The sequence below is a fragment of the Phyllostomus hastatus genome, unplaced genomic scaffold, assembly GCF_019186645.2.
Source record: "Phyllostomus hastatus isolate PE091 unplaced genomic scaffold, TTU_PhHast_1.1 phas_scaffold_216, whole genome shotgun sequence".
Classification (NCBI taxonomy): domain Eukaryota; kingdom Metazoa; phylum Chordata; class Mammalia; order Chiroptera; family Phyllostomidae; genus Phyllostomus; species Phyllostomus hastatus.
Window position 1 is genome coordinate 3,243,190 of NW_025334018.1, and position 27,441 is coordinate 3,270,630.

General features: G+C 37.8%; 1 protein-coding gene across 3 annotated transcripts in view; it reads left to right on the top strand.

Annotated features, from left to right (window-relative positions):
• ASH1L (ASH1 like histone lysine methyltransferase) overlaps nt 1–27,441 on the top strand; it is a 228,554-nt gene that overhangs the window by 132,008 nt on the left and 69,105 nt on the right. The window lies entirely within an intron of this gene.

The window sequence follows — 27,441 nt, forward strand, 5'->3', positions numbered from 1 at the left end:
CGGACTGAATTTGTTCAAGAAAGAGGAAAAATGAAAGATGGGAGTTTAGAGTTTAGAGATAAATCTGACTTGGTGTGGTTTAAGTGATCAGTATATAAATCACAGCACTTTATTTTGCATTGAAAAGATTTTTTCATTGACTCGCCAGTGAGTTATATATCACATTAACTCTTTGAACTCTGTTCCTGCTTCTTGGTCATGAAAATGTTCTATATAGTTTAGTTTCAGCTTTTAATAATAGCAAATCCTCTCGAATAACCAAGACTTAAAGATAGACATTTTTCCCTCTAATTTAAAAGATGTTGTGAAGTACACAGTTCAAGGTTAGTATGGTGTCTTTGCGGTGTCTTCAGGAACCTAGACTCCTTTTTTCGTTCTGTTCTTCCATTTTAGCCTCAGGCTTACATTCCTATTGTTAGCTCCTAAGCGTGAACTGTTTTTGTTAGGAAACACTATGGACTATGTCCCCATCAAAATTCATGTGTTCTAGCCCTAATCCCCACTGTGTTGGTATATGATAGTAGTGCCTTTGGGAATTAATTAGGTCATGAAGGTGAAGCCTTTCTGAATAGGATTAGTACTGTTATAAGAAGAAACACTGAGACAGATAATTTCTCTCTATCATGTGAATATACAACAAGAAGACTGTATCTGCAAACCAGGAGGAAGGATCTCACCAGACCCTAACCCTAATCTTGGCCTTCCCAGCCTCCAGAACAGTGACAAATAAGTATCCATTGATTAAAACCATCTACTCTATGATGATTTGTTAAAGCAACCCAAAATGACTCAGAAAGGAAACTTCAAAATCTCATGGCCAAAGCATGATTAGTTAACCACACTTCATCTACAGGGAAGGCTGGAAAATCATGGTCTTTATTTCATATGATAACATCTGAAAAAAAATTAGCACCACAAATTAGAAAATGGAAATGCATTTTGGTAGGATCTAATATAGTTATAATTTTAAAGCAATAATTTTACTAAATAGAGAAAACAAAAATGTTTATCAAGTTTTCTGCTAAAGGACTTGTGGCCAAGATGGAGGCATAGTAGATGTCCTTTGCCACCTTGCACAACCAAGAGGGACAACAACAAATTTAAAAACAAAACCCACAACTAACAGAAAATTGAACTGTATGGAAGTCTTGACAACTAAGGAGTTCAAGAAGAAACATTCATCCAGACTGGTAGAAGGGGCACAGACAAGCAGCTAGAGCAGAAAGGATACGCGGCACGGGGGCAACTGGCAGGCCCACATTTGTGTGCAGATAAACCAGGAGGAACAACTAGGGAATGAGAAAGACCACAAAACCCCGTAAGGTTCCAGTGTGGAGAAATAAAACCTAAAAACCTGTAGGGGGTGTGGTGGCAGGAAAAACTCCCAGCTTCACAGGAGAGTTTGTTGGTGATACCCACAGGGTCCTACAATGTACACAAACCCACCCATCCTGGAATCAGCACCAATTTGCTTGTGGGTAGTGGCAAAAGTGACTGAAAACTGTCGGTGAGCTGTATAAGTGGCATGGTTCTGTCTCTGACCCCTCCCCCATAGACAGCACCACATCACAGACACATGGGCTAAAACATAAACAGCTATGGGGGGGGGGTGTGATTCAGTCAAAATTGGATCAAGATGAAGCACAATCAGCATGGAAGATACATTAGATGAGTAAATATTAGAAGTAAGAACACCACATAAAAAGCAGGAAACCTTTGAGATTCTTCAGGATAGAAGTAATGTTGAACTAAGGTGATAGTAGTTACTGGATGTTAGAAAGCATGAACTCTTGAAATTTTTTGACAGAACTGAAAGGAATTAAAAAACTGGATGGTACATAGTAAAGGACAGAGGGAGAGTCAGTAATGATTGAAGTTGTTTTTTTTTTTTAAGATTTTATTTATTTATTTTTAGAGAGGGAAGGGAGGGAGAAAGAGAGAGAGAGAAAAGCATCAATGTGCGGTTGCTGGGGGCCGTGGCCTGCAACCCAGGCATGTGCCCTGGCTGGGAATCGAACCTGCGACACTTTGGTTCGCAGCCCGAGCTCAGTCCACTGAGCTACGCCAGCCAGGGCTTGATTGAAGTTTTAAATTTTATATTCCTGTGTTGATGATATCATTAGCTAAGGTATAGATAAATGTGATACAGCTACTACTCCTTGGTTTAAGAAAACCTCTATTATTAATGTACATTTATATAGATACCAAAATAAAATCTAGTAATATACTCCTCAAACTATTATAAGAAAATAACCTATGTGTTAATTTTCTCTTTTTTTTTTTTTTTTGGTATATTTTATTGATTATGCTATTACAGTTGTCCCGTTCCCCCTCCCCCTTTTTCCCCTCTGTCTTGCACACCCTCTCCCACCAGACATTTCCCCCCTTTAGTTCATGTCCATGGGTCGTATACAAGTTCTTTGGTTTCTACATTTTTTTATATTATTCTTAACCCACCCCCTGTCTATTTTCTACCTATCATTTATGCTACTTATTCCCTGTACCTTTTCCCCCTTTCTACCCTTCCCACACTGATAACTATCCATGTGATCTCCATTTCTGTGATTCTGTTACTGTTCTGGGTGTTACTTTGTTTTTGTTTTTAGGTTCGGTTGTTGATAGTTGTCAGTTTGTTGTCACTTTACTGTTCATATTTTTGATCATATACTTTTTCTTAGATAATTCCCTTTACCATTTCATATAACAAGGGCTTCGTGATGGTGAACTCCTTCAACTTGACTTTATCTGGGAAGCACTTTATCTGGCCTTCCACTCTAAATGATACCTTTGCTGGATAGAGTAATCTTTAATGTAGATCCTTGCCTTTCACAACCATGAATACTTCTTTCCAGCCCCTTCTTGCCTGTGAGGTTTATTCCAAAGTCAGCTGATAGTCTAATGGGAACACCTTTGTAGTTTACTATCTCCTTTTCTCTTGCTGATTTTAAGATTCTCTCCTTATCTTTTAATTTAGCTAATGTAATTATGATGTGCATTGATGTGTGCTTCCTTGGGTCCAGCAGCTTTGGGACTCTCTGAGCTTCCTGGCCTTCCTAGAAGTCTATTTCCTTTGCAATATTGGGGAAGTTCTCCTTCATTATTTTTTGAAATAGGTTTTCGATTTCTTATTCTTCCTCTTCTCCTGGCACCCCTTTGATTTAGATGTTGGAATGTTTAAAGTTGTCACTGATGTTCTGCAGCCTCTCCTTATTTTTTTGAATTCTTGTTTCTTCATTCCCTTCTGTTTGACTTTATTTCTTCCTCGTGCTCCACACACTTGATTTGACTTCTGGTTTCTTTCTTTTCACTGTTGGTTCCCTTACATTTTCCTTTATTTCACTTTCATAGCCTTCACTTTTTCCTCTAATTTTCAACCATACTCAACCAATTCTGTGAGCATCCTGATTACCAGTGTTTTGAACTGTGCGTCTTACAGGTTGGCTGTCTCTTCATCGAATAGTTCTATTTTTTCTGGAGCTTTCTGTTCTTTCATTTGGGCCTTTTTTTTTTGGTCTTGGCATGCCTGCTCCATAGCGAGGGTAGAGCCTTAGGTATTCACCAGGGCAAGGCAACCCAGTTTGGTGTGTTTTTTGTGCTGTATATTGGGGAGGGGTCTGAGGGAACAGTGCCGCTTGGTCAGCTTTCTGTCTGCTTTAAGTCACTTCCTCCACTACCCACAAACAAAGTGGGTTGTTCTGGTGCTGATTCCCAGGTGGGTTGGTTTGTGTATGTTCTAGGACCCTGTGGGTCTCTCCAATGAACTCTCCTGTGAGGCTGGGAGTTTCTCCCACTGCCACCTCAACCCTCACAAGTTTTTTCAGTGAGAAGTTTTAAGGCTTTATTTCCCCACACTGGAACCCTGCCTTGCGTGGTCTGTCCTGCTCCCCAGTTGTTCCTCCTGGTTTATCCTCATGTGAATGTGGGACCACCTGCTCCACCTGCTGCTGCTTTGCCAGGAGTCCTCTCCACCCTGCTGCCTGTCTCTGCTCTTCCTACAGGTCTGGATGAATGTTTCTTCTTGAACTCCTTGATTGTCGAACTTCCATACAGTTTGATTTTCTGTCAGTTCTGGTTGTTTTTTGTTTTTAAATTTGTTGTTGTCCTTCTTTTGGTTGTGGAAGTAGGCACAGCGTGTGTACCTACATGTCCATCTTGGCAGGAAGCCCCTGTGTATTAGTTTTGTATGCCTCCTGTAACAAATTACTTAAATTGTTTAAAGCAGCACAGGTATTATCTTACAGTTCCTGAGGTCACAAGTCTGATGAGTCAGCCTCTCTAGGCTAAAATCAAGGTATGGGCAAGTGTTCATTCCTCTGGTGTCTCTAGGTAGAATCCTTTTACTTTCCAATTTCAAGAGGCTACCCACATTCCTTGGCTTGGGGCACCTCTGCCTTCAAAAGCAGCAGTGGCAGGTTGAGTCTTCACATTGCATCACTGAGTCAGCCTCTTTCGCATACCTCTTCTACTGATTGCATTGGGCAAAGGAGATAATCCAGAATAATTTCTCTATCTCAAAATTAACAGGTTAGGAGATTTAATTCTATTTGTGTTTTCTGGGGATTTCACTGTGGGCAAGGGAGTGAAGGGTGGTAATAGGATTTAGAATGAGGAAGTGGGGTTTTCACTTAATTTATTTAAGTGAAATTTATTCAAGCAGTCCTTACTACTTGAAATTAGAGAGGTGTTGTATTATTTTTGGAATATAAATTTTATCTAAAATTATTTTAAAAGAACCCCATGTGAGTGTCTCAGTTGGTTGAAGTGTCCTGTACACCAAAAGGTCCTGGGTTTGATTCCCGGTCAGGGCGTGAATGATAGGCAGCCAGTCAGTGTTTCTCCGTCTGTCTTCCCCCTCACTCTAAAAAAAATCAGTTAAAAATGTTTTCTTAGAAAATAAAAGGAGTTTAAAAGAACATGATATGTCATACATATATCAGATGAGTTTTAGAATGACCTTTAGACTTAGGGTTATATATTATGGTGAAACAATATAGCGTAGAAAAATTAACACTACTTTGACGAGAGTCTTTGGTTCTACATTTTTTCTCCACTGCCATAACATTTTGGGTAAATTGCTTAGTTTCTCAGGGAATCATAAAAATGAAGCTTCATGTATAAAATGACTTAAGTTTTATAAAGTAAGAAACTCTTACATTTAATTTGATATAGGCTAGTTTTGAATACTTAATCTATTTCAGAAAATGGGATAACTGAAGTTTTAACACTTACAGAATAATATGGGAATCATATATATAAAATAGGTGTACTTTATATTATTTATATAGAATACATAATTTTTGACTTATTTACATTTCCTCAAAATAATATGTATTGATGGAAATAAGAACATGGTACCATCTTACACTGAATATATCATTTAATATTCAGAATACTTTTAAATTAAATCTGTGGGGAATGGTAAAGTATGTGGTTACTGTCTACTTTTTTAAAATATATTTTATTGATTATGCTATTACAGTTGTCCCATTCCCCCTTCACTCCCCTCCCCCCTGCACACCCCCTCCTACCCACATTCCCCCCCGCTTTAGTTTATGTCCATGTGTTGTAAGTTCTTTAGCTTCTACATTTCCCATATTATTCTTGCCCTCCTCCTGTCTGTTTTCTCCCTACCATCTATGCTACTTATTCTTTATACTGTTTCCCCCTCTCTCCTTGTCCCACTCCCCTGTTGTTATCCCTCCATGTGATCTCCATTTCCGTGGTTCTATTCCTGTTCCATTTGTTTGCTTAGTTTGCTTTTGTTTTAGGTGTGGTTGTTAATAACTGTGAGTTTCTTGTCTTTTTCCTGTTCATGTTTTTTATCTTCTTTTTCTTAGATAAGTTCCTTTAACATTTCATATAAGGGCTTGGTGATGATGAACTCCTTTAACTTGACCTTATCTGAGGAGCACTTTATCTGCCCTTCCACTCTACATGAAAGCTTTGCTGGATAGAGCAATCTGGGATGTAGGTCCTTGCCTTTCATGACTTGGAATACTTCTTTCCAGCCCCTTCTTGCCTGCAAGGTCTCTTTTGAGAAATCAGCTGACAGTCTGATGGGAACTGCTTTGCAGGTGACTCCCCTTATCTCTCTCTGCTTCTAGAATTCTCTCCTTAATTTTAATCTTGGGTAATGTAATTACTATGTGTCTTGGTGTGTTCCTCCTTGAGTCCACCCTCTTTGGGACTCTCTGAGCATCCTGGACTTCCTGGAAGTCTCTTTCCTTCACCAGATTGAGGAAGTTCTCCTTTATTATTTGTTCAAATAACTTTTCCACTTGTTGCTCTTCCTCTTGCCCTTCTGGTATCCCTATAATTCAGACGTTGGAATGTTTCAAGATATCCTGAAGGTTGCTAAGCCTCTCCTCATTTTTTTGAATTCTTGTTTCTTCATTCTTTTCTGATTATATGTTTTTGTCTTCCTTCTGGTCCACTCCATTGATTTGAGACCCAGTTTTCTTTCCATCACTATTGGTTCCCTGTGCATTTTTCTTCATTTCACTTAGTGTAGCCTTCATTTTTTCCTCTAATGTGTGACCAGAATCAACCAATTCTGTGAGCATCCTGATCACCAGTGCTTTGAACTATGCATGTGATAGGTTGGCCATCTCTTGGCTGCTTAAAAATATTGGCTCTGGGGCTTTGATTTGTTCTTCCGTTTGAGCCTTTTTGGGGGGGGGGGCGGTCTGGTCACACCTGTTATGTATGAGGGGCAGAGCCTTAGGTGTTCACCAGAGCAGGGCTACCCAGTAGCTGGGTTGAGACGTTGTATATGGGGGCGGGGTCAGAGAGGGAACAATGGTGATTGCTCTGCTCTCTGCTGGATTTCAGTCACTTCCCCTGCTCCCTACAAGCAAAATGGGCCCTTCTGCTGGTTCCCAGGTGGGTGGGCTTGTGTACGTTCTAGGACCCTGTGGGTCTTTCCAATGAACTCTTGTGTGAGGCTGGGAGTCTCTCCTGTCACCTCAACCTCCATAAGTGTTTTGAATCAGTGTTTTAGGCTTTATTTCCCAGCGTTTGGGCCCTGGATTGTGCAGTCTGTCTCACTGCCGGTTTTCACCTGGTTTATCTGCACACGAATGTGACTGCAGACAGCCAGCTGCCTTGTGGGCCTCACTGGGTTAGCTCGTTGCCTCCGGGCCCAGGGTCTGCCACTGAGTTCTGCTAGCTGCCCCCTGCACCCTGTGTGCCCGAGTCTACTAGCCACCACTCTTTTCTGCCACAGTGCCTCTCCACTGGCCCTGGACTCCACCCCTCTGGATGAATGGTTGTCAGGACTCTGTACAGTTCAATTTTCTGTCTGTTCTGGTTGTTTTTTTGTTTCTAAATATTTGTTTACTGTAATTTGGTTGTGCAAGGAGGAATAGTGTGTCCACCTACACCTCCATCTTGGCCGGAAGTCTTTCTACTTAAGAAACTGGCACAGAAAGGTTTAGGAAATTACCTAAGTTTACAGAATTTTGACATTAAAATCAGTACTGGAATCTTGAGCACTTAGAGTTTCCATAGCCATTGTTTTACCACAGACTCATGCTGCTTTTCAGAGAATGAGGTTCAAAGGGTAGTGGATTAAAATTTCTATTTTGCAGATAATCTTATGGTTTAGGTAGGATTAAATACCAGAATATGGTTTATTTTCCCTTGGATTGCTTTGGGAATATTCTAGGTACTAAATCTAATTAGAATGTAGGATTGGGGGTAGATGGATGCTGAACATCACACTGTCATGGTATAAAGTAGATTTGTGTTTTTATTTTACATAATAAACTTTACTTTTTAGAGCAGTTGTAGGTTCAAAGCAAAATTGAGCAGAAAGTACAGAGATACCCCTCTGTGTCTGCTCCTACACAACTTCACTCATTTATGTCAGACCTAATTCTTCATTTGAAAGATGGGAAAACTGAAGCTATTAAAAGGTTACATGACTTGCTAAAGTCACACAGATTATTCTTAAATTGATAAACCAGGTTAAAAATTCATGTTATCTGATTTTTATTTCTGTTAAGAAAATTAAAATAACCCAAACAGAGTGTTGTTTTAAATTATTTTGGGGGGAGGGTTGTTTTTTTGAGGTATAATTGACACATTTTATTAGTTTCAGATGTGCTGCATGACTCACTGTGCATGACATAAAAATTTACCATTTTAAACATTTTAAGTGCATTATTCAATAGGAGCCATCATCACTACTAATCTCTAGAACTTTCTCATCATAGCAAACTGAATTGTTTAATTTCTAAAGTGTGAATTCTAGTTTCTCCACTGCTACCCAAGTAAGGGAATATATATAAAATGACTGTTATAACAGCATAACAGTATTAACTGTATACAGTAGGTACTCAGAGTAAATCTTAGTTGTTTCTTCTGCATCTCAATGCCAAGGAATGTTTCCTATTCTCTTTGGTTTTTTTTTAAGAAAACAGTTTTATTGAGATGTAATTCACATACCATATAATTAATCTATTTCAAGTAGACAGGTCAGTGTTTCCTTTTTTTAATATTGATTTTTTAGAGAGAAAGGAAGAGCGGGGAGAGAAACATTGATTTTATTGTCCCATCCATCCATGTATATTACTTCTGGTATGTGCCTTAACCTGGGGGTCAAACTTACAACCTTGGTATATCAGGACGATGTTCTAACCAACTGAGCTACCTGGCCAGGACAGTCAGTTGTTCTTGGTATATTACATTAACTTTTTTTTAATTCTGGTAAAATATGTATAACATAAGATTTGCCATTTTCAGCATTTTGAAGTGTACAATTCAGTGGCATTATTTTCATAATTTTTTTATGCTAGGCTGAATAGCAAGTTTATTTTTTATACTATAACAGTTGTCCCACTTTTTTCCCTTTGCCCCCCTCCACCTAGCCTGCCCCCCACTTCCCTAATCAGTCCCCTCACTGTTGTCCATGTCCATGGGTCCATCATACATGTTCTTTGACTAATCCCTTCACTTTTCAGTCAGTCTCCACCTCTACTCTCCCCCCTCACAGCTATCAGTTTGTTCCGTGTTTCCATGCCTCTGGTTCTGTTTTGCTCATTAGTTTATTTTGTTCGTTAAATTCCTCTTATGAGATCATACGGTTTTTGTCTTTTACCAACTGGATTATTTTACTTAGCATAATAGTCTCCAGTTCCATCCATGTTGTAACAAAAGGTGGGAATTACTTCTTTCATTTTGCCCATAGTATTCCATTGTGTATATATGTATGACAGTTTTGCAACCATTATCACCATTTCAAAAATTTTTCATTACCACAGACATAAACTCTGTAAACATAAAGCAATAACTCCCCACTCTTTGGCTCTTAATTATGTCAAATGTACTTTCAATCTCTATTAATTTGCCTACTCTAGGTATCCTATGTAAGTGGAATCGTGCTTTTTTTTCCTAGATCATTTCATTTAACACCTTCAGTGTTCATTCATATTGTAGCATGTATCAGCATTTCATTCCTCTTTATGGCTGGACAATATTCCCTTGTGTGTATATACCACATTTTCTTTATCTATTTATCTATTTATGACACTTGAATTATTTCTACCTTTTGATTATTGTGAATAATGCTGCATTGAACGTGGGCAAACATGTATCTATTTAGGTCCCTGCTTTCAACCTTTTATATATATACTTAGGAGTTGTGGAATTGCTAGATCATATGGTAATTTTGTGTTTAACTTTTTAAAGAAACACCAAATTTTTCCACAGTGACTGTACCATTGACTACTTATTGTGTAATTAAGTTACTGATTTGAGATCTTTTCTTTTTTAATGCGTATGTTTTTAGTTCTGAATTTTCCTCTTAGCACTATTTTGTTGTGTTTTCATTTTCATTCATTTCTAGGTATTTTTGAATATCTATTGTGGTTTCTTATTTGACCAATTGTTTAAGAGTATGTTGTTTTCCACACTAACTGAATTTTCCAGTTTTCCTTGTTACTCATGTCTAATTTTGATCTTCTGTGATAAAAAATGATTTTACGTATGATTTCAGTCCTTTTAAATTCATTAAAACTTATGGCCTAATAAATGGTCCATTCTGGAGAATTTTTCATGTGCACTTGACAAAACTATGTAATCTGCTGCTTTGAGATGATGTTTTTTATATTTCTTCTCAGTCTAATTGGTTTATAACCTTCAAGTCCTTATTGATCTTCTGTGTGGTTGTTCTAAACCATAATTGAAATCTAAACGGTGCTGTTTCCAACTATTACTGTACTACTGTCTCTTTCTTCTTTTGATTCTGTCACTGTTTCCTTCAGTGTATTTTAGGGGTTCTGTTTGATGAATATGTTTATAATTGTTATAGCTTCTTGGTGAATGGATACTTCTCAATATTTGAGGTTTTTCTTTGCCTCTTGAAACATTTTTGACATAAAGTCTCTGATACTAGTGTAACCTCATTACCTTTCTTTTGGTCACTATTTGCATGGATAGTAACCAAAGAAAACCTGTTTTGTCTTTGGATCTATAGTAAATCTTTTGTAAACAGCATAGTTGGATCATATTTTTTATCTCTTTTTCTCCTTTCTGCCTTTTGATTGGAGAGTTTGACATTTATATTTAAAGCAATTATCAGTTCTTTTCCATTTCTTAAAACTTTTTGTTCCTTTTAACTTTGTTCCTTAAAACTTTCTCCTCCATTACTGCTGTCTTTCGTGCTTAGGTGTTTTGTAGTGACATATGTTGATTCCCTTATCACTTCCTATTGTATATATTGTATAGCTATTTTCTTTGTAGTTGTGATTACATATAACTTCCTACAGATATAACTATGTAATTTGAATTGATACCAACTTCAATCACAAAGACTACTTCTATAAATCTACATGCCTCTCTTTTATGTTATTGATGTTACAAATCACATCTTTCTTTGAAAACTTACATTTATAATTAATGTCTTTTAAATCTTATTTTCTATCTTTGCAGTCACCACCATGATTAAACTGTAAGAGCCTGTTGCCTCTTATCTTTTCTCCTAGAAAAAAAATAATTTTTAATAATTATAAATGATAGATGTAGTTGTCAACAACCACATTCAGAAATTGCTTGTTTTTATAAAAGGAGCAAATAAGATTATACATGTGATTTGGCTCCTAATGTGGAATAGAGCATATTAGACTATCACAGTTTATGTTGTCAGGAATATAAACCATCAGTTATAAAAGCTCAGTCTGCCACTTAGGAATTGAGAAGGGTTGGAGGGAGTAAATAATCACATTTACATTCTGTTCTGTTTTTCATAGAAGTTTAGCTATGTCCAGTTTTCTAGCTAAGGAAAACGTATTTCTAGCTGGCATTGAATAGGCAGCAGCTGTGTTGCTCTAGCCCCCTCTAGTGATGATAAAGCGATGTTTTGAATATTTTATTTATTTATTTGTTTGTTTATTTAATGAACAAAAGTTTTTTAAATTTTATTTTTTTGTTCAAATACAGTTTTCTGCCTTTTACTCCCATCCCAACCCACCTGCAGCCCTCCCTGCCTCCCTCCCATTTCCACCCCCCCTTGTTTTTGTCCATGTGTCCTTTATACTTGTTCCTATAAATCCTTTCCCTTTTCCCCTGAAATTCCCTCCCCTCTCCCCTCTTGTCACTATCATCCTGTTCTCTATTTCAGTGTCTTTGGTTATATTTTGCTCATTTGTTTGTTTTGTTATTTAGGTTCCCGTTAAAGGTGAGGTCATATAGTATTTGTCTTTCACCGCCTGGCTTATTTCGCTTAGCATAATGCTTTCCAGTTTCATCCATACTGTCGCAAAGGATAGGAGCTCCTTTTTTCTTTCTGCTGCATAGAATTCCATTGTGTAAATGTACCATAGTTTATTTTTTTGTTTTGTTTTGTTTGTGTGTGTGTGGGTGTACCACCTTGGAAGTTCATTTATTTTTTTAGAGGGAGGGGAAAGGAGAGAGAAAGGGAGATAAACATTGATGTGTGATGGAAACATTGATTGGTTGCCTTTCACACACCCCAGCTAGGGACCTGACCTGCAACCCAGGCTTGTACCCTGACTGGGAATCAAACTGGCAACCTTTTGGTTCTCAGGCCAGCACTCAGTCTACCAAGCCAAACCAGCCAGGGTGTAAAGTGACTTTTTTTAGCAACTACTCTGACTTCACTATTTTTTTTCATATTTTAAATATTTTTTAATTTTTCAATTACAATTGACATACATTATTATACGAGTTTCAGGTGTATAACTCAGTGATTAGACAATTATATAACTAATGAAGCTATCACCCAAATAAATCTAGTACCCATCTGACACCATACTACTTACTACAATATTGTTGACTATATTCTTTATGTTATACTTTATATGCCCATGACTATTCAGTAACTACCAATTTGTACTTCCTAATTCCTTCCCCTTTTTCACCCATTTCCCCCAACTCCCATTCCATCTGGAAACTGTCAGAATGTTTTCTGTATTTATGAGTCAGATTCTGTTCTATGTATTGGTTTATTTTGCTTTTTAGATTTGACATACAAAGCCCTGGTCAGGTAGCTCAGTTGTTTACAGTATCATCCCAACATGCAAGGTTCAATTCTGGTCAGGGCACATACAAGAAAGCAAACAATGAATGCATAAATAAGTGGAACAACAGATTGATGCTTTCCTCTGTCTTTCTCTTGCTTTCTCTTTCCCTCCCTCTCTCTAAAAATCAATAAATTAAAAATTTTTAAATAAACAATAAAAATAGATTCTTCGTACAAGTGAAATCATATGGCATTTGTACTTCTCTAACCGACTCATTTCACTCAGCACAATAATACGTTCTAGGTCTATTCCTATTGTTGCATATGGCAAGATTTCATTTGTTTTTATGGCCCAGTTATATTCCATTGTATGAGTATATATGCACTGCTTCTTTATGCCTTCATATTTTGATGGACACTTAAGTCACTATGTCTCTTGGGTATTGTAAATAATGCTGCAAGGAGCCTGGGCAGTATGGCTCAGCTGGTTGGAGCATTGTCCCATAAACTGAAAGGTCACAGATTCGATTTCTGAGCAGGGCACATGCCTGGGTTGTAGCTTTGATTCCCAGTCTGGGTATATATGAGAAATAATTAATATTTCTGTCTCAATCATTGTTTCCCTCCCCCTTTCTCCTTCCCTTCCCCATTCTCTAAAATCAATAAGTATGTCCTCAGGTTAGGATAAAAAGTAAAATAATGCCACAGCGAACAGATGTATATGTCTTCTCTATTTAGTGTTTTGGGCTTTGGGGGTTTGTTTTTTGGGGGGGATTTGTTTGTTTGTTTTTGCATAAATACCTTCAAGTGGAATAGCTGATTCCTTTTTCCTCTTGTTTTCTAGCCTTTGTTTTAAAGTCTGTTTAGTATAAGCATTGCTAACCCAACTTTTTTTTTCCAGTTTCATGAAATGTATTTTTTCATTTCTTTACTTTTAGTCTGTGTGTGTCTTTCAATCTGAAGTGAGTCTCTTATAGACAGCATACGTAAGGGTTTTGTTTTGTTACCCATTCAGCCACCCTATGTCTTTTCATTGGAGTATTTGATCCATTTGCATTTAAAGTACCGTATTTTTTGGACTATAAGACACACACCCCCACCCCCATTTGGGAGGAATAATGGTTGTAATGCTGCTGTTGAGTTCTGTTTACATTTATATTGATGAAATATTATTTATGTTATTAAATATTTTACCACATTTTTTGCTTCAAAAATTTTTTTCCTATTTTCTTCCTCTAAAACCTAGGTGCATCTTATGGTACAAAAAAATGTGGTAATTGTTCATAGATATGTGGCTGTTGCTATTGTATTATTCACATTTTTTATCTTTTTTAAATTGTTATTCAAATACAGTTTTCTGTCTTTTACTCTCAGCCCAGTCCACCCCCCAAACCTCCCCACCTCCCTCCCTAATCTTTTGTTTTTTCTTCTTAAGAGCCTTTAACATTTATTGTAATACTGGTTTAGTGTTGAGGAACTTCTTTAGTTTTTCCTTGTCTGGGAAGCCCTTTATCTGTCCTTCAATTGTCAATGATAGGTTTCCTGGGTAGAGCAATCCTGGTTGTAGTTCCTTGCTTTAAATCACCTTAAATATTTTGTTCAAGTCCTTTTGACCTGCACAGTTTGTGTTGAGAAATCAGCTGACAGTCTTATGGGAGATCTCTTGTAGGTTACTTACTGCTTTTCTCTTGCTGCTTTTAAGATTCTTTGTCCTTAACCTTTGGCATTGTAATTATGAGATGTCTTGGTGGGGCCTCTTTGGGTTTATCTTGTTTGGGAATCTCTGTGCTTCCTGGACTTGTATGTCTATTTCCTTCATAATTTAGGGAAGTTTTCTGTCATTACTTTTTCAGATACATCTCCATTTCTTTCTCTCTTCTTCTGGCATGCCCATGATGCAAATGTTGATATACATGAAGTTGTCGCAGAGGCTCTTTACACTGTCTTCTTTTCATTCTTTTTCTTTTCCTATTCTGATTGGGTGTTTTTTTCCAGATTGCTGCTTCTCATCTTTGTCAACCCTACTGTTGATTCCCTATAAATTGTTGTTTATTTCAATTACTATATTTTGTTTCTGACTGGATCTGTTTTATGCTGTTGAGGTCCTAAGTTCCTTAAGCATCCTTACAACCCGTGTTTTGAACTCTGCATCTAGTGGATTGCTTGTCTCCATTTTGTTTAGTTCTTTTTCTATAGTTTTGTTCTGTTCTTTCATGTGGGCCACATTTCTTCATCTCCTTATTTTGGCAGCCTCTAGGTGTTTGTTTCTGTGTATTAGGTAAAGCTGCTACATCTCCCAGACTTGATATACTGGCTTAATATAATGGGTGTCTTGTAGAGTCCAACAGCACAGCCTCCTCTATCATCCAAGCTGGGTATTCAGGGTGTGCTCACAGTGTGGGCTGTATACACTCTCCTGTTATAGTTGAGCCTTGATTAGTGTTGAGACATCCAAGATCATCCACCATGATTACTGTTGAAATGTCCAAGATCAGTCACCACCTATGTTCTGTATGGGGTCACAAAGCCTAATCTCCACAGTCATCTGCAGATGGCTGCTACTTGTACTAGGCTTAGAGATGCCCAGGTAGGGCCAAGCTGTGAAGCAAGGCAGGCTGTTACTAGTGCCAGGTCTGGGGCAACTTAGTGAGAGGTACAGGGCTCGCTGAAGCCAGGTGCTGCTGGTTTTAGAGAATTTAGGAAAATCTGATGCATGGGCCAAGACAAGCCATCCATATGAAAAAGCACTGGAAACAGCTTGGGTGAGCCTAAAAGTTGGGTGGGGAAGGGCCTCGGGGAATAACTAGGGTGGGGGAAACAGCATTGACCAGCCAGATAGATGGAGTCTCAGATATGGCCACCTGCCGGCCCTGTAGCTCTGTGTGGGAAGGACTCAGTAAAGAAACAGTAGCCTCTGCCAGCATTTCTGTCTGGGAGAAAGCTACCCCATAGCTTCTCTGATGTCAGATAATTCAGTCCCTCCCCATATGTCTCTAATGCCTTTCAATCTGCTGCCTAAGTGTTGGTGCTCAAAGGGAATGAGTCCAAGTAAATGTGTATGCAGGCCCTTTAAGAGGAAATGCCTGGGACTCCAGAAGGTTCTGTCTTCTATAGCCTTTATCCCTGCTGGTTTTTACAGTGAGAAGTTATGGAGACTTATCTTCCTAGCACTGGAACCCTGGGCTGGGGGTCCTGGTATGAGCCTGGGACCCCTCACTCCTGAGATATACCTCCCCATTTTTATGTGCCACACATGGGTTATGGGACCGTCCTATTCCACATCTCTGCCCCTTCTCCTAGTCTCAGTGTACTTTCTTCTTTAATTCCATAATTGTAGGACTTCCATTCAGCTCAATTTTTGATGGTTCTGAAGATGGTTCTAGAGTTTAGCTGTAATTTTGATGTAATAGAGACAGCCTTGTTGACTTGTGCTGCCATTTTTCTGACTCTATTTTAGGGTTTCTGTGTCTCTTTATGCTGTTGAAGTTCTCACTAAGTTCCTTGAGCATCCTTACAACCATTCTTTTGAACTCTGTATATGGTAGTTAGCTTGTCCTTATTAAGTTCTTTTTCTGCAAGAGTTCTCTTGTTCTTTCATTTGGGACTTGTTTCTTTGTTTCCCTATTTGAGCTGACTCCTTGTGTTTGTTTCTATGCATTAGGTCCATCTGCTTTGTCTCCCAGACTTGGTAGAGTGGCCTTATGTATTAGGTATCCTGTACGGCCCAGTGGCACAGCCTCCCTGGTCACCTGAGCTGGGTGCTCCACGTGTAACCCCCTTGTGGGCTGTGTGGACTACCCTTTTATAGTTGAGCCTTGATTATCGTTTGCACATCAATGGAAGGGATTGTCCCGCCAGACCTATAAGCTGTCAGTACTGGCCTTGACTACAGCAGAAGAGCTGCTGTGCAGGGGGCCAACCCCATGAAGCAGAACTTGCTTCAGCAGGGTTCTGATGCCTTCCAAGTCTAACTGTTGAGTGTTAGGTCCAAATTGGTCTAAAGCTGGCCACTGCATGAACTGGCTGTGGGGCCTTCCATAGTGTGCAGTCCAACGTCACCTGCTGCCTGTGCCCTGCCTGGGGCCACTTGGTATGAGCTACAAAGTGATTTGCCAATGCTTGCTACTTGTGCTGGACTTGGAGGTACCTTGAGGAGGTTAAACTGCCAACTGAGGCCAGCTGCCACTAGTGCTGGGCTTGGGGCTGTTGAGCAAGAGGTACAGGGCATTCTGAGGCCAGATGCCATTGTTTGGGATTTGTGAACCATTGAGAGATTTTAGAAAAGTCCCCAGCAAGAGCCAAGACAATCCATTTGTATGGAAAATCCACTGGAAGCTCTTTGGGTGGGCCTGCAATTTGGTCCTGTAGGGTCTCAGAATCACTAGGGCAGATCAAACTGTTGGGTAGATTGATAGAGACTCAGATGTGATACCTGCAGACTGAGTGGGGGAGGGCTCACAAAGGAACATTGAAGCCTGAGTGAAGCCAGGGTGAAGCCTAACCCTGAAGCCTGACAATTCAGTTCCTCCCTATATGTCCCTGTTGATTTTCCACCTGCTACCCAGTGTTGGAACTCAGAGCAAATGGATTGGTCTGCAATTAAGTTCATGCTTGAGCCCTTGAATCCAGAAACCCTCTGTCTTACTTGGTCCCTAAGCCACAATCCCTGCTGACTTTTAGAGCCAGGAATATAGGGACTTCTCTTTCTGGTCCTGAAACTGTGGGTTCCTGGGGTACCTGGTGTGGGATTGGGACTCCTCACTCCTCAAGAGTGACCTCCGCAGCTGAGATTTTCTCCTGATTTTTAATCGTCGTGTGTGTGGGACTAGCCCAGTTCAATTCTGTGACCCTTTTACTGATTTTGACTTGGCTTGTGTGTATCCTTAGTTATAGCACTTTTGTTCAGCTAGATTTCACACATTTCTGAATATTGGTTGTTCTGTAGCTTAGTGTAATTTTGATGTGATCCTGAGAGGGCAATGGTAACACATTTACCTACTTCACTAAGTTGACCTAAAGCTTCTGATGACTGTTCTTTAATACAGACTAGATAGGCTTAATAGAAAACAAGTTAATATATTTTAATAATAATAAGATTTAAGATACTTCAAAAATTATATTTCATACATACAATGGAATATTATTCAGCCTCAAAAAGGAAGGACATTTGGATAACTCTTAAAATATGGATGAACCTTGAAAACCATTATGCTAAATGAAGTGAGCCTATCACAAAAAGACAAATACGCCCTGGCTGGCGTAGCTCAGTGGATTGAGTGCGGGCTGGGAACTAAAGTGTCCCTGGTTCGATTCCCAACCAGGGTACATTCCTGGGTTGCAGGCCATAACCCCCAGCAACCGCACATTGATGTCTGTCTGTCTGTCTGTCTCTCTCTCCCTCCCTCCCTCCCTTCCCTCTCTAAAAATAAATAAATAAAATCTTTAAAAAAAAAGACAAATACTGTTTTATTCTACTTATATGATGTACCTAGAATAGTCAGATTCCTAGAGATAGAATGGTGGATGGTAGTTGCCAAGGGCCAGTAGAGGGCTCATTGTTTCATGAGCACAGAGTTTAATTTTTGCAAGAATCATGTTCTCTAGATAGATGGCAGTGATGGTTGTACAAAAATGTGAATATATGGTCACAACTCAATGTTCATTGGCCTCAGAACTCATCAAACCCTGTACTTGTCGCATTTTGGCTAGAAAAAATGTTTAGCACTCGGTGCTTGCTTGGGACTCGTTACACTTGCTATAACTTGTATGAATCACAACACTACCCTGAAAGAGAAAATGCTTTATCACTCGAGGCTTGCTTGGTACTTGTCGGTTTTGGCACTTGTCAGAAGGTCCGGAACAAATTAGCGATGAGTACTGATGTCCCACTGTACTTAATTATGCTGAACTATACACTTAAGAATTGTTAAAATAGTAAATTTTATGTTATATGTACTTTACCACAATTAAAGCATTAAAACGGTATATATCCCAACTTTGCAGGGAAGAGCCATTACCTCAACTTCTAAGATATCCCTTTGATGTGTTATTTAGACTGGAAAATGGTATATCCTAACTCAAAAACCATTATCTTTTTGGTGTTATAGTTGGGAGTTGACTGAATAATATTCTTATGTCATCTTAGAAGGATTTTCTTAATGGAACGTTTTAAAATAAAAAGGAATTTATCAGAGCCTGTGAAATGTCTCCTTGCATCCTAGTTTAGTTTTTTACTGGTCCATAACTATCCCCAAAGGTAAAACAAAATAAAATAGTTACCAGTAAAGAAAAGTTCATAAATTTTTAAAAACCTACTTAATGAGAACTGATTTCATACTGTAAAGTTATCTGGCTTTGTCCAGGGTCTCTCACAAAAGGCACAGCAATAGGGGCAAGATCATTCTCCCAAATAAGATTTAGTTAGAGAAAAAAGTAGATGGAATTTTAAACTGTGAAGATCCTTACATATAATGGTATTTAATGTTTTCCCAGTGTTAACATAAGGACCAGCAAGGGATCTTATTAAAAATCGAGATTTCTAGTCCCTTCTTCAGGAAATGTGTCTCAAACTGTAAATGCTATAAGAATTCAAAGAAAAGATGGAAAAATAGAGTTTTGTGATGGCAACTGGGAATTAACATGTCTTAATAAAGTATAGCAATTAATGACATCATCATCGCTGCCACAGTAATAATATTGTTGTAAACTACGTATTGGGAAGTGAAATACTTTTTAAAATACTTCTTACAGATTCATAGTCACTTTTTTGTAAGGATACAATATTAGCATTTCTAACTTGAACATATCTTAGATATTATCTAATTCACCTCTCTTAAGGACTAGAGAAATAAATCTGGTATGCAATGGCACTATCTTCCCTGGTTAAACAGTTTTATTTTTTCACAATGTTTTTTGAAAGTAGCCAAATCTCTGGCAAAACTTAACATTTTTCCACATTTGCTTTATCTCTGTCTGTAGTACACACACACACACACACACACACACACACACACTTTGGGGGGCAGTGTGCAGAGAACAATTTGAAAGTAAGTTGTAAGCATTCACCCCTAAGTATTTCAGTAATTTTCATCTAAGAACTAGGCTGCTCTTTTACCTAATCCCAATACCATTATTATACCTAAGAAAGTAAGTAGTATTTCAATAATATCATATAATATAAAGTCCATATTTATATTTTCTCTGTTGTTCTAAATTGTCTTTTATATTTTGTTTTGTCTTAACTTTAGGATCCAAACAGATGTCATGTATTACATGTGATTGTTGTGTGTTATTTTAATCTAGAATATGTTTCACCGTTTATGAGATTGCTCCTTTTTGAGGAGTTCAGGCTAGTTGTCTTGTACTGCATTCTGTATTTTTCTTTTTCTTTTTTTTTTTAAGATTTTATTTATTAGGGGAAGGGAAGGAGAAAGAGAGGGAGAGAAAAATCAGTGTGTGGTTGCCTCTTACACACCCCTTGCTGGGGACCTAGCATGCAACCCACACATGTGCCCTGATGAGAATCAAACTGTGACCCTTTGGTTTGCAGATCTGCACTCAATCCACTGAATGTACCCCTGAGGCTACATTCTGTAGTTTTCTGATTATTTCTTCATGATTAGATTTAGGTTAAATAATCTTAGTAGGAATATTATATTTATGAAACTTTATACTTCCTGTAGCATCCCACTTACTGTTCCACTGTTGATCATGCCATGTTTGATCACTCGGTTAGGGTGGTGTCTATCAAATCTCTTCTCTGTAAAGACGTATTTTTTGTATTGTAATTAGTAAATAAATTATGGGGTTCTTTTTGAGGCTGCGGCCTATTCTCCAGTCTTTTTTATCTAATATTTTAAAATCCATTATGATACTTGCCTAAGTTAGTGATTTCATTGTTAGTTACAAACTGGTAACTTTCTAATTCATTTCTTCAATATTTATTAGCTGATTTTTTTGTGTGAAGGTGAGCTTTCACTCTCCCTTTTCACTCTCTGTTTTGAATATCACAGGGACTCAGGCATTCAAAAAATTATAATATAATCCATTATCATCATTTTGTGGAGAAATGCTCAAATTTCTCTGATTTTCCACAAGACTCCCTTTAAGCTGAGTCTTGTTTCTTTTAGACATAACCTCATTCATTTTTAAGGACTCCCTTGCTTTCTGCCACAGGAAGGTGTCATTCACCCTGGGTTTTTTATTTTTGTTTTTACTTGCTTACTGTTGTTTATCAGTTTTACCTTGTTCTTCATATCTGGAATCAATTATTTTACCCAAGAAGCTTTGGTTTATTTTAGTGGAGATTATTATTTAGAAATCAAAATATCGGTATTTCATATGTTGTTTGCTGGTAGGATGTCATTGATACTGTGGTTTCATTACTTTTAGGCCCTAGAAACAAGTATATACAGGGTTGGGCAAAAGTAGGTTTACAGTTGTAAATACGTAAAACACAGAGTTTATTCTTTTTTTCTTTTCTTTTTTCTTTTTTTTTTTTAATCCTCACCTAAGGACATGCTTACTGATTTTTAGAGAGAGAGGAAGGGAGAGGGAGCAAGAGAAAGCGGGGGAAAAAAACGTCCATGTGAGAGCAAAACATCAGTTGGTTTGCCTCTCATATGTGCCCAGACTGGGGCCCAAACCCAAAACCTAGGTATGTGCCCTGGGTGGGAATCAAACCTGCATCCTTTAATTTACAGAACAATGCTCCAACCAACTGAGCCACACCAACCAGAGCACAGAGTTTATTCTTGTATTATTATTTATTGATTATTTTCCATATGAGCAACTGTAAACCTCTTGTCCCACCTTATATATGCACATGCATGTATTAATTATCTATTACTGTGTAACAAGTCACCACAATTTTAGTAGCTTAAACATCACTCATTTATTATCTCAGATTCAATGGAATTTCAAGAGTCTAGGCATTTCTCCTCTCTGTCCCACAAGCCTGGAGAATCAAGGTATCGGCCAGGTCTTTGATCTTATCTGAGGCTTGCAGTTCTGTTCCAAGCTTATATTCATTTTCCTAGATTTGCAAACCTCAGTGGTGACTTGCTTCTTCAGGTCCCTGAGCTCAGGGAAAACCTAAGCTTTTATTGAAAAATAATTCATATACCATACAGCTTATCTATTTAAAGCATACAATTCAGTGACTTTTAATGTGTTCACAGATTTGAACATCTGTCACCAACCAGGTTTAGAACATTAAATTATCCAAAAAAGAAACCCCTCATCCTGTAGTGATCATCTGCTAATTTCTTTACCAAACCCCACCCTACCCCTTCAGACTTAGGCAACCATTCACCTATTTCTTGTCTCTATTGATTTACCTATTCTGGACATTTTATATATGGAATTATATAATATATAGTTCTTTGTGACTGATTTATTTCTCTTTGCTTATCATTTCCAGTGTTCGTACGTACAATAGCATGTATCATTCCTTTTTATAATTGTCCAAATCTCCACTGAGGATATACCACATACTACATTGTCGTTATACATTCATCAATTGATGGACACTTGGTTTATCTCCACTTTTGGCTATCATTAATGCTGCTATAAAAATTTGTATACATCCATGTTTTGTTTTGTTTTTTGCAGTTGTGTAATATCTTAGAATAGGCATACCTTGTTTTATTGCACTTCACATATGTGGCTTTTTTTTTTTTAACATATTGAAGGCAAGAACCTCCACCAGCAAAAAGATTACAGTTTGCTTTATTGGAATACTTGCTTTATTGCAGTGGTCTGGAACTGAACCCACAATATCTCCACAGTATGCCTATATATAGATTCATCATAGTTTATCCAACCAGCCTGCTACGGGAAGGGCATTTCAGATGTTTGTAATATTTGCTATTACAAATTATGCCAATGAATAACCCTGCTCATACGTTATTTGATATTTTGAAGATATGACATCTGGGTAAGTTCCTCAGAGGGAAATTACTGGGTTAAATAGTAAGTGTATATATAGCTTTGTAAAAAATGCCAAATTATGCTTTGCTGGCCAGCACTCAGTCCACTGAGCCACACCAGCCAGGGATTGTCTGATATTTTTAAGAGTTTCCTATATGTTAAGGAGATTTGCCCTTATCTGTGCTTTAAGTTGCAAATATATTTTGTTAATTTTCGTTTGTCTTTGTGCTTATTGCCCATGTATCTGTTGTTATTGACCATGTGTACTGTGTTTATAGGGTTAAAGTGTGTACTGTGTTTAACACTGTTGCTTTGTAGCAAATTTAGTATCAGGAAATATGATAACTCTTACTTAGGATATTCTGGATTCTTACAACTTTGGCTAATTTGGGGTTCTTTGCTGTATCCATAATGGATTTTCAAATCAGCTTGTTGATTTATGCAAAAAAGCCGGTTGGGATTTTGAAACAAAAAAAAAGTATAGATCAATTTGGGCAGTTTTATCATGTTGATAATATTAACTGTTCTGATTCATGAACATACAGTGTCTTTTGAGTTATTTAATATTTAACATTTTCTTTTAATGATGTTTTTCAGTTTCCAGTATACAACTCTTTCACTGCTTTTTCAAACCATATTCCTAAGCATTTTATTCTCTTGATTCAATTATAAAGAGAATTTGTAAATTTATATTTAGATATTGCTAGTACATAGAAATACAATTTATTTTGCATATCTATCTTTTGTATATCTTGTATCCTTCAACCTAGCTGGACCCAATTATAGACTAATAAGACTTAATTTAATTAAGAATAATAAGTTTCAGTAGTCTTAATGCAGGAGTGTCAAACTCATTTTTACTGGGGGCCACATCAGCCTCACAGTTGCCTTCAAAGGGCCGAATGTAATTTTAGGACTGTATAAATGTAACTACTCTTTAACTAGGGGCAAGGAGCTTGGTGCTGCTGCTGGGTAGAATCAAGGTGCCGGGCCAAATTAAGCAAGGTGGAGGGCTGAATTTGGACTGGGGGACTTGCATTTGCCACCTATGTGTTAATGGATTCTGTTATTAGTCTCTGGACTTTGCTAATGGTGATAGTTTTTGTCATATAAACTAAGATGCATAGTTTCATTGTGCTTCTGGATTTTGAGTCATTATTAGAAATGCTTCCCCATTTGCTGGTTTTAAAGTAACAATAAATTGTTAGTGACTACTTGGTTTTATTTTCACATCTGGTTCTTTGATCTGTCTGGAATTTGTTCTGATATACATATTAGACTAGACTATACTCATTGGCTCAACTAAAGATGAGAGTTCATAATCATTGTGTGACCACTATGTGCCAGTTACTGTGCTAAGCATTTTACAAATATCTCATTTATTCAACTACTCTGTGAGAGACTAGGTACTATTGTTTTTTAAATATATTTTATTGATTATGCTATTACAGTTGTCCCAGTTTTTTCTCACCTTTATTCCCCTCCACCTTGCCCCCCCTTCCCCCACCAGCATTACTCTCCCCTCAGTTCATGCCCATGGGTTGTGCATATAAGTTCTTTGGCTTCTTCATTTCCTATACTATTCTTAACCTCCCCTGTCTATTTTGTACCTGCCATTTATGCTTCTTATTCCCTGTACCTTTTCCCCCATTCTCCCACTCCCCACTAATAACCTCCCATGTGATCTCCATTTCTCTGGTTCTATCCCTGCTCTAGTTGCTTGCTTAGTTTGCTTTTGTATTGTTTTGTTTTTTAGGTTCAGTTGTTGATAGTTCTGTTTGTTGTCCCTTTTCTGTTCATATTTTTGATCATCTTTTTTTTTCTTAGATAAGTCCCTTTAACATTTCATGTAATAAGGGCTTGGTGATGATGAACTTCTTCAACTTGACCTTATCTGGAAAGCACTTTATCTGCCCGTCCATTCTAAATGATAGATTTGCTGAATAGAGTAATCTTGGATGTAGGTCCTTGCCTTTCATGACTTGGAATACTTCTTTCCAGCCCCTTCTTGCCTGTAAGGTCTCTTTGGAGAAATCAGCTGACAGTCTGATGGGAACTCCTTTGTAGGTTACTGTCCCCTTATCTCTTGCTGCTTCTAGGATTCTCTCCTTCATTTTTACCTTGGCTAATGTAATGATGATGTGCCTTGGTGTGTTGCTCCTTGAATCCAACTTCTTTGGAACTCTCTGAGCTTCCTGGACTTCCTGGAAGGCTATTTCTTTTGCCAGATTGGAGAAGTTCTTCTTCATTATGTTTTCAAATAAGTTTTCAATTTCTTGCTCTTCCCCTTCTCCTTTGGGCAGCCCTATGTTTCAGATGTTGAAACATTTAAAGTTATCCTGGGGGTTCCTAAGCCTCTCTTCATATTTTTGAATTCTTGTTTCTTCATTCTGTTCTGGTTGAATGTTTATTTCTTCATTCTTGTCCAAATTGTTGATTTGAGTCCCAGTTTCCTTACCTTCACTGTTGGTTCCCTTTATATTTTTATTTCATTTTGCATGGCCTTCACTTTTTCCTCTATTTTGTGACCATACTCAACCATTTCTGTGAGCATCCTGATTATCAGTGTTTTGAACTCTGCATCTGATAGGTTGACTATCTTTTCATCGCTCAGTTCTTTCTTTGGAGCTTTGATCTGTTCTTTCAGTGGGGCCATATTTCTTCGTCTCAGCATGCCTGTTAGGTTATATAAGGGGCAGAGCCTCAGGTATTTACCAGGGCAGGGCAACTCATGTCTCTGAGTTGTGGTATGAGTCAGAGAGTGAACAGTGTGGCTTGTTCAGCCCTAGGCTGGCTTTCAGTCACTTCTCCTGCTACCCACAAGCAAATTGGGCCCTTCTGGTGCTGATTCAGGGTGGGTGGGGTTGTGTAGGTTCTAGGACCCCATGGGTCTCTCCAGCAAACTCCTGTGATGCTAGGAGTTTCTTCTGACATGACAACCCCCACAGGTTTTTACAGCCAGAGGCTTTGAGGCTTTATTCCCCACCTCAGAACCCTGGGTTGTGCACTCTCTCTCACTCCCCATTGTTCCTCCCGGTCTATCTGCACGAAAATGTGGGATCACCTGGTCCTCCAGCCGCCTCCTTGCTGCACGTCCCCTTTGCCCCAGCTGCCTGTCTGTGCCCCTCCTGCAAGTCTGGAGGAATGTTTCTTCTATAACTCCTTGGTTGTCAGACTTCCATACTGTTTGATTTTCTGGCAGTTCTGGTTGTTTTTGGTTTTAAATTTATTGTTATCCTTCTTTTGATTGTGCAAGGAGGCAAAGTGTATCTACCTACACCTACATCTTGGCCAATTGTGGTTATAGAACCAGTGTCAAGTCTTATTTGTGTCACTTACTAGTTATATAAATTGTAACACAGAAGTCACTAGGTACTATTATTAAAAAGCTAAAGCGTAAGACAGTTAAGTAATTGGTCCAGGGTTGCATAGCTAGTAACTGGCTTAGTTAATGTTTGAATGTGGCCAATGATTGTTTGTAACATTTATATTTTTTGCTACTATACTCTGACTCTAAGGAACTTAAATACCTTTTGATTATAGAAATGGTGAGCTTTTCTGGAACATTTGATTCCTATTTTATTTGGAATACTCACTTTAGATAAAAATGTGTTTTTTAAATTTACATACTCTAGAAAATATCAGAGCTGGTAAAGTTTATTTAGTAATCTCAAAATATAATCTTAACTTTTTATTTTATCTAACTGCTCCTCAACAGTTTTAAATTGTAAGGTAAAATGGTTTTTTGATTGGACAGTTAAGGAAAGATGGCATTATAGCAAATACATGCTTTTTATATCTTGCCCTTCCAAGTTTCACATCCTCACAAAAAATACTGCCATGTCCTGTCATATGAAAGAATATTAAAAGGCTTTTATGCTACTGTTGTCTATAGATTGTATGCATAAGTATTTTAACCTTCATATGATCTTAACTTACCTGTTAGTGTTATTCTGGACCATCTTTTCTTACAGATACTTGATTATGCTAAAACCATGTAAGTTTCTGTTAATCTAAACAATATAGTATTAGTAAAACCAATGTTATAGAAAGTAGTGGTTGATAATATATTTTGAGAGAAATGTTAACATCTTCAGCAGGGTAGTTATGATAATAGTATTTTAAAACAGCTAACAGGGAAACAATGAAGAGATTTTCTAGGCAGAAAGAGACTAAATTCAAGTGATTCAGAAATGGATTAAATTGTGGTTATAGAACCAGTGTCAAGTATTAGTTGTGTCACTTACTAGTTATATAAATTGTAAATTTGGGCATGTTACACATAGTGCCATTTTATTGTGGTGAGAACATTTAAGATCCACTCTGTTAGCAAATTTCAAATATGTCACACAGTATTGTTAACCAGTAGTTACTATGCTACATATTACACCCCCAGGAATTATTTATAACTGGAAGTTTGTACCTTTTGACTATCCTCACTCATTTCACCAGCCCCCAACACCTCCCTCTGGCAACCACCAACTATTCTCTGTACCTATGAGTTAGGTTTTTGCATTTTTTTGAGTCCACATATGTGTGAGCTCAAGCAGTATTTGTCTTTTTCTGTCTCATTTATCTCACTTAGTATAATGCCCTCAAGGTTCTTCATCAATCTGCAAATGATAGTATTTCCTTCTACTTTTATGGCTAAACATTTTGTTTACACACACACACACACACACACACACACACACACACACACACCCCATATCTTCCTTATCCATCCATTTATTGACAACAATCTATATTGTCAACATAGGTTGTTTCCATGTCTTGTCTATTGTAAATAATGAACAGGGGGGTGCAGATATCTTTTCACGTTAGTGTTTTTCTTTTCTTGGAATAAGTTCTCAAAAGTGAAGTTGTTAGATCATATGATAGTTTTATTTATAATTTTTTTTAGAAACCTCCATAAGTTTTCTTTTCTTTTAATTGTATTGATTTATTTTTTATTTTGAGAGAGAAAGAAACATCAACTTACCATTCCACTTATCCATGCAGTCATTGGTTGATTCTTGTATGTGCTTTGA